The following is an 8,575-nucleotide window of genomic DNA, read 5'->3' as shown; positions in this document are numbered from 1 at the left end:
TACACATCCTGAAGTCGCCGGAGAAAACCATGATGGAATCCACTGAACATTCAAGGCTGAGGAGTGAGTGCTTACTCCCAGGTAAACAGAATAGTTTCCTGTGATTACAGTAGTTCCAGTTGTTTAATTATGCTTTCTTACTTTTCTCTTTCTCTTTAGAACTCCTTAAATCGTATGTTCCTGCCAGAGCATTAAGATCATCTACTCAGTTACTCTTGGTGCAGCCTAGATCTCGGCTGAAGTCTAGAGGTGACCGGGCGTTTGCCCTGGCTGCACCAGAGTTGTGGAATAACCTTCCGATTGTGATCCGGGCGTCTGATTCCATCCAATCTTTTAAATCACGGTTAAAAACCTATTTGTTTAATCTCGCCTTTCCTGCTTGTTAATGCTCGCACCTGACTTTTAGACTTACTCTATTTTTTTCTTATACATATTTTTTTATGGCTTGTGCTTTTATTATGTTTTTATTTTGATATGCATTTTATATTACCCCTGTGTATTAGTGGCATTGACCTGTGAGTATATTTGATACTTTGCTAAAGCCTTATAATACTCGTGTTACTTCTCTGTCTCTTATGTTAAGCACTTTGGTATACCGCTGGTTTTTAAATGTGCTCTATAAATAAAGTTTGTTGTTGTTGTTATCATCATGCTTTGTTCCTATCATTGCTTTGTATTTTTTAGATTTTACATGCGTTACTGGGGTTATAAAAGCAAATACATGTAACAAATTGTAAGGAAGAATTTATGATCGATAAACAGGAAGAAAAAGTGCTGACTGTTAGTAACCAATGTGGTGGCAGATTTCTTTTCTCATATATTAATCACATATTTAATAATATTACATCAGTTATAGTAATATCACTTTCTCACTTTACTATAGTAAGAGCACTCCTGTCACTAGTTTACATGCATGTGGAAAGTTAACACAGTGAGGCCGTTGTAATGGGAGACGTTAAACAGATAGTGAGACTCCTTCTGCTTATCAGGGATGTAAATCTTTAGGTGATGGGCAAGCAGAAAACAAGGTCATAATTCTCTCCGTGAGAGAGAAGGTATAGCCCCCCGTGAGAGGAGGGGCTATACCAACGTGTACGAGTTTGTGGAATGTTCTTTGTCTGTGTGTCTGTATATAAGATGTAAGGGTGGTGGCCACAATTCAGAGATGGTCCTGGTGTTTCACTGGGATGCTCTCTCCACATTGCAATGTGTTTATTAAACCCACTTCAAATCAAGCTCACTGGGTGTGATGCAGGTTATTGTTAAATTTTGCACGACACCAACTAGTGGAAAGAGGGTGGGATTAAAAAAGCTTATGCTTATGCTATGCTTTTTGTTAGGTATTTTAGTACCATGGGAGCATTTACTGGATATTGTTTCATAGTGACATTATACAGGAAAACTCTGTCATTCAATAAGGCCCCTTTGTTTTAGTTATTTTTCTCTTTGACCCAAGAATTGATGTGTGAGAATCACAGGCTGGTACAAGGTTGAAATACCACAGAGATCACTCCCTCAGCTACATTAGTTTCTAAATCTCTTAGGAGACGCCTGTTGAAGGCCAGATGGTTTGTTTCAGAATTCACTAATGAAAGAACTCTTTATTTCGTCCCTTGAAAATATGTCGCTGAGATAATCACAATTGTAGCTGAACTGATAAACTATACAAAGGGTGCTTCTTCACCCAAGGGCAGGAAGACGCTCCCTTATCTTGGTCTGTACTGGTTTAAACTGAGAATCTGCTGACTCATGAATTTTTCCCTCTATATAAACTGTTGTACTTGAGAATAAAGTTGAGTCGATTTGGGAAGACAACCTGAAGCAGTCTCTGTTTTCTTGTTCTCCCAAGCTGCTCCCGAGCTCGTACTAACACGCTGAATGGCATGCTTGAATGTTACTTGAGAATATATTTGACTGTGTTACAGATTAAGGGACAATCTCTGCTGATAGGTGAAGGTACAATCTCTGCTGATAGACGCCCACGCCTCGGAGGAAGCCGATCCACGGATTAGGCCCTGGAAGCCGTTTCCTTCACTTTTTTCCCCTTTTTTTAAATAATCATTATTGTTTGGTTTTCCTTTTGTTTTGGAAAACCAAACAATAAACAATACAACACATTACAAATACCAGGAATGTCGAGCAGTTTCATTCATATGGACTTCGTTATCTTCTTATTATTTCCATCTGTCTCTCTCACTCTCTCTCTCTCTCTCACTCTTATGAAACACCGGATCCGTTAGTGCTCTGGCGCACTGGACCGAACCAAATCATGAAATAAGGAGGGGGGGGGGCATTAGACGCTGACTCGATTTCATTATTTGCTGCCAGAACAAAACGAAATTGACTCCTGTAACGCCCCCAACACGTACCTTATGAAACAAACATGCCTTTATTCTAATAGGTTAATAATATTTTTTAAAACTAAAAGTAATTGACGGTTTACTATTTTTCTAGCGCTCATGTTATCACTTTTCTCATCCTTATGACGCCTCTGTTTGTTAGTACGGAATGAAGCTTAGAAAACGGGACATAATTGTGCGATTTTATCACTATTTTTGCTATATACATATATAAGACAGTGTTCTTATTTCTTGTCTTTTGTTTTTAATCTGTAATAATCTGTAAACTTTAATCCATTCGATTTGTTTGTCACCAAACAAAACCGCTTTCTACATGCATCAACACCACTTTTTCATCTCCCCCACCCCCTTTTTTGTTTTCTCAGCTCTGCTTTTCCCTGCACACACACTTTACTCTGTCTAGGTTTAGCGTTGTGAGTAGTTTCAACTTTTAATCTGAATTGAATAAAAGTTTATCTGAATATAGAATCAGAGCCAATGCATTTAAGGAGCAGTTGATTACAAAGGCCTCATTTTCAAGCAGTACTTTTAAAATTAAATATTACAGTTTATCTTTTAGTTTTAGTTTCTTGCATATGGATAATTTTGTGTGAAAAAATTGGGCCTAAGTAAGTGGCTGGAGAGATTTGAAGGTAAACTATTGAAATGCGTCCCTGATGGGTACAGATATTGATACTGATGTGATATGTTAACTGTGAAACATAAAATCTTTTACTAAAAGTGCTGCAACATTGTTCTGCAGTCCAATGTAAACATTTTGTACATTCTCCAGAGCCGTGGGTTGTGCCAGGAAGTTGGGGGTGGGGAGGTTTAGGGTGTAAGAGATAAAATGTACATTGCATTCCTTCTTGTCATGATCTAATGCGCTCTATAAAGTCTGTGAACTAGCAAACCCAGCTGCACACAGAGCACAAGAATAAACAGTATAAACTGAAACTGATTGGTCTGCACAGCCAAGAAAATCATATCAGATCAAAAATAACTTTTTCATCCACAAAATGGGTGGAGGTGTTAGAACGGAAGAAAAAAGGATTGAACCAAAAGTGTCATATTAGCTGAACTGTTTATATTTGGTTTTTAAACTGTAAATATTTTTCTATCAAACTCAGCTTAAGTCTGAGAAAAAGTACTCTCCTCTCCCTCCGTTCTTAAAGTGCAAAAGTCTTTAAGTATTTTGTCAGAAAATTTTTTATTCTGTTTCCAGTGACATTATGTTCAGTTGAGGTGTTGCTGCCCATCTTAAATTGGGGTTTAGACAACTTGCCTCATTCACCGATTTACGCCCATTCATACAACCACTTTTTCTGTGCTCTTTACTTTAGACTTTCTGAATGCAGGATATTTTATTAAAGCTATTTAGCAGGAGCAAAGCAAAGGATGACTTAAATAATAATAATTAATGTGTCCTGTTTGTGTCATGGTCTGGCTGGCAGACCGTGGGGATATGGGGGAATGAGGACCCAAAACGCATGGTTCTGCGATGCAAACAGTGCACTTTATTTACAGTGAAGGTAACAGATGCACAATAAATCCCCTTTGCTCCCTAAACTCCCATGTGTGTGTTCCCCTCCGACGTCCGTGCTCGTGCTCCCGGCAGTTGTGTTTCTGCACACCCTGTGCATGCTGCCCTTCTAGTCCCTCATTCCACTTGGAGTCTTAGCTTAATGATCCCGTGCCGGTGGGAGCTCCAACACTCTCCTAAGTAGCTCCCCCGACGAGCCCTGATCACCAACAGGTGTGTGGCAGGAACTTCAGGTGTGGCCAGTCCTGCAGGGCCACACCCATCAGGCCTGCATGTGGCTGTTCTCCATCCTCCAGCCACACATGTACACACCCTGCCTCTACATATGAGTGGAACACCGAACACAGCATAGTGCAGAAAAACACACATCCCCAAATAACAACAACAACACTAATAATAATAATAATAATAATAATAATAATAATCCATCCTGCTCACGGACCCCCGAGTCCTCCAGAGCCAGGTCCGTGACAGTTTGTGTCCCACTGCTTACTTCACATCTCCCTCCGCAGCCTTTTCCAGCATTACTTTCAACAAAAGGTGAGCAGTTTGAATTTTTAATCTGAATTTAATATCAGTGTCTCTGATTTTATATGCATTAAAGTTGGTCACAAATGTCAAATCTGTAAAGCAGCACTGTCTGGTTAAATATTTCAATTTATCCTAACAAACTTGAAGCATTTTATTATAGTTTTTTTAGTAGACAGACAAAGTAATTTTAAGCCTCAGTTTTGTACTATATAATGGCCGTTAAGCAAACGACAGGAGCTAGAAAGGTGGCTATCATCATCCATTTTCTGAGGAAACATGCTCAGATATATATATATAGTTAGCGCTTTATTATTTTTGGTTTATTATTTATCTTTTCCTTCCACTCTGTGACATTGAGCAGTACAGAATGTGAAATATTTATGTTCACTTGCAATAAACGACTGTTTTCAGAGGTATAACATTTAAAAGACGTAACGCCGGTACATGTATTCCGTTACTCCCCAACACTGGTAATAAAGAAAACCAGAAACAATTTGGTGAATGCATTTAGGTTTTGGGAAGTTTTGCATTAGGGAGATTTGTGTATGAAAACCTGTAAATGGAAAGATGGCAGGATTTAATCTTTAGTTCAGTTTCATTTCCTTTTTATCAGAAACTGAAAGTGAGTCTTATTGTCGTACTCTTTCATTAAGAACATGACACTTTTTGCCTCCAGCAGGCTTCCTGACCTTGCTTTACATGTGACTTTCCATAGCAGTTATTTTTCTGTTATCTGGACAAGGCTATTTTATTACATATTTTATGTGTTTAATCTTCACAGAGTTAAATATAAGCATCTTTTGACTATGCCTATCTATCTAAACAGCTCTGGAAGAAGGATAGTCATGCATCAACACCACTTCTTCATCTCCCCCACCCCCTTTTTTGTTTTCTGAGTTCTGCTTTTCCCTGCACACCCACTTTACTCTGTCTAGGTTTAGCGTTGTGTTATATGTAGAGATCCACTTTCACTTGCCTTTTGCCAAACAGTCAACTACACCTTTTGCAAAACCGAGTCTCAGTTTTGTTTTTGGACTTTTACTTTTTGCTAGATTTTTCTTTTCACCCTGTTCCAGTGTGTGCCTCCCTGCATTTTTTTTATTTACTTCTCTTATTGTCAACTGTCTTTTTCTGCATTACTTTAAACCAAAGGTAAGTAGTTTAAACTTTTAATCCGAATTGAATAAAAGTTTATCTGAATATAGAATCAGAGCCAATGCATTTAAGGAGCAGTTGATTACAAAGGCCTCATTTTCAAGCAGTACTTTTAAAATTAAATATTACAGTTTATCTTTTAGTTTTAGTTTCTTGCATATGGATAATTTTGTGCGAAAAAATTAGGCCTAAGTAGTGGCTGCAGAGATTTGAAGGTGAAGTATTGAAATGTGTCCCTGATGGGTACAGATATTAATACTGATGTGATATGTTAACTGTGAAACATAAAGTGCTGCAACATTGTTCTGCAGTCCAATGTAAACATTTTGTACATTCTCCAGAGCCGTGGGTTGCGCCAGGAAGTTGGGGGTGGGGAGGTTTAGGGTGTAAGACATAAAGTGTACATTGCATTCCTCTTGTCACGATCTAATACGCTCTATAAAGTCTCTGAACTAGCAAACCCAGCTGTACACAGAGCACAAGAATAAACAGTATAAACTGAAACTGATTGGTCCGCACAGCCAAGAAAAACATATCAGATCAAAAATAACTTTTTCATCCACAAAATGGGTGGAGGTCTTAGAATGGAGAACTTAAGACCGTTAGAACTTTTCTATCAAACTCAGCTTAAGTCTGAGAAAAAGTACTCTCCTCTCCTTCCGTTCTTAAAGTGCAAAAGTCTTTAAGTATTTTGTCAGAAATATTTTTTATTCTGTGTCCAGTGACATTATGTTCAGTTGAGGTGTTGCTGCCCATCTTAAATTGGGGTTTAGACAACTTGCCTCATTCACGCCCATTCATACAACCACTTTTTCTGTGCTCTTTACTTTAGACTTTCTGAATGCAGGATATTTTATTAAAGCTATTTAGCAGGAGCAAAGCAAAGGATGACTTAAATAATAATAATTAACGTGTCCTCTTTGTGTCCCACTGCTTACTTCACATCTCCCTCAGCAGCCTTTTCCAGCATTACTTTCAACCAAAGGTGAGCAGTTTGAATTTTTAATCTGAATTTAATATCAGTGTCTCTGATTTTATATGCATTAAAGTTGGTCACAAATGTCAAATCTGTAAAGCAGCACTGTCTGGTTAAATATTTCAATTTATCCTAACAAACTTGAAGCATTTTATTATAGTTTTTTTAGTAGACAGACAAAGTAATTTTAAGCCTCAGTTTTGTACTATATAATGGCCGTTAAGCAAACGACAGGAGCTAGAAAGGTGGCTATCATCATCCATTTTGTGAGGAAACGTGCTCAGATATATATATATATAGTTAGCGCTTTATTATTTTTGGTTTATTATTTATCTTTTCCTTCCACTCTGTGACATTGAGCAGTACAGAACGTGAAATGTTTATGTTGACTTTCATTGCAATAAACGACTGTTTTCAGAGGTATAACATTTAAAAGACGTAACGCCGGTACATGTATTCCGTTACTCCCCAACACTGGTAATAAAGAAAACCAGAAACAATTTGGTGAATGCATTTAGGTTTTGGGAAGTTTTGCATTAGGGAGATTTGTGTATGAAAACCTGTAAATGGAAAGATGGCAGGATTTAATCTTTAGTTCAGTTTCATTTCCTTTTTATCAGAAACTGAAAGTGAGTCTTATTGTCGTACTCTTTCATTAAGAACATGACACTTTTTGCCTCCCGCAGGCTTCCTGACCTTGCTTTACGTGTGACTTTCCATAGCAGTTATTTTTCTGTTATCTGGACAAGGCTATTTTATTACATATTTTATGTGTTTAATCGTCACAGAGTTAAATATAAGCATCTTTTGACTATGCCTATCTATCTAAACAGCTCTGGAAGAAGGATAGTCATGCATCAACACCACTTCTTCATCTCCCCCACCCCCTTTTTTGTTTTCTGAGTTCTGCTTTTCCCTGCACACCCACTTTACTCTGTCTAGGTTTAGCGTTGTGTTATATGCAGAGATCCACTTTCACTTGCCTTTTGCCAAACAGTCAACTACACCTTTTGCAAAACCGAGTCTCAGTCTTGTTTTTGGTCTTTTGCTTTTAGCTAGATTTTTCTTTTCACCCTGTTCCAGTGTGTGCCTCCCTGCATTTTTTTTTTACTTCTCTTATTGTCAGAAGAAGAAGGAAGAAGGATAGTCAGATCCTGTTGTTCTGCTTTGTCATCAATGTGTGTTTCTGATGAAATAGTACATGAGAATAATCTGAATAAGTTGAAACAGCACCTCTGTTTGTCACCAAACTCATTGTTGCTGTTGTAAGTGATGTAACTTTTTCTTCTTTGTTATTTTTATTTAATTTATTATTATTCATTTTTGCAAAGTTTTTTTGTTTTTCTTTCTTTTTCTACTTGACCCCTTTAACTCTTTGACATACAGACAACAATGAACCAAGACAGTTTCTACATTTGACAAACATCCAGCCACTCTCGTCAGCCCTTCCTGCTTTTCTCATTCCCTGATCGGCAGATCAGGTTTTACTTTGTTTCTGACCATAGCTGGACTGGCCATTGGGCATACCGGGCATTTGCCCAGTAGGCGGTGATTTTTCGTTTTTTGATGGGCAGATGTTTTTTTGTTTGTTTGTTTTGTTTTGTTCTGTAACGGTATAAACAATGAAAGTTCATGGATTGGCCAAAGTGTCATGATAAACTCTGGGCTGGACCAATTACAGCCGAATCCCACACAAATATCCCACGGATATTTAGGAGGCAGGCTGGAGCAGCAAGCGATCGAACCACCACACTCTGAGTGAGACCAGGTGACCTGCTCCTCAGCTACAGCCACCCCAGGTGAGAGCTAGACACCATTTATGACCAACAGGTGATCGTTCCTCAGGTGTGACATCATCACCTGAACCAACAACATGCCTCACATCGAGCTTCATCCTCAGGTTTGACTTTGTTTAAATACAGTTTTAAACTTAATAGCCAATCAGCAGCCAGAGATTCATGCTTATTTAAGGGAACCCCGGCTGTTAAGACATGTTTGTGCTAAAATATGTACTGTGCTTTCAATAACATA

Source organism: Copadichromis virginalis, linkage group LG4, assembly GCF_057382275.1.
Source record: "Copadichromis virginalis isolate Kocher_CV1m ecotype Utaka linkage group LG4, C_Virginalis_male_GT1.1, whole genome shotgun sequence".
In the NCBI taxonomy this organism is placed as follows: Eukaryota; Metazoa; Chordata; class Actinopteri; order Cichliformes; family Cichlidae; genus Copadichromis; species Copadichromis virginalis.
Note: the sequence above shows the minus strand (reverse complement) of the source record.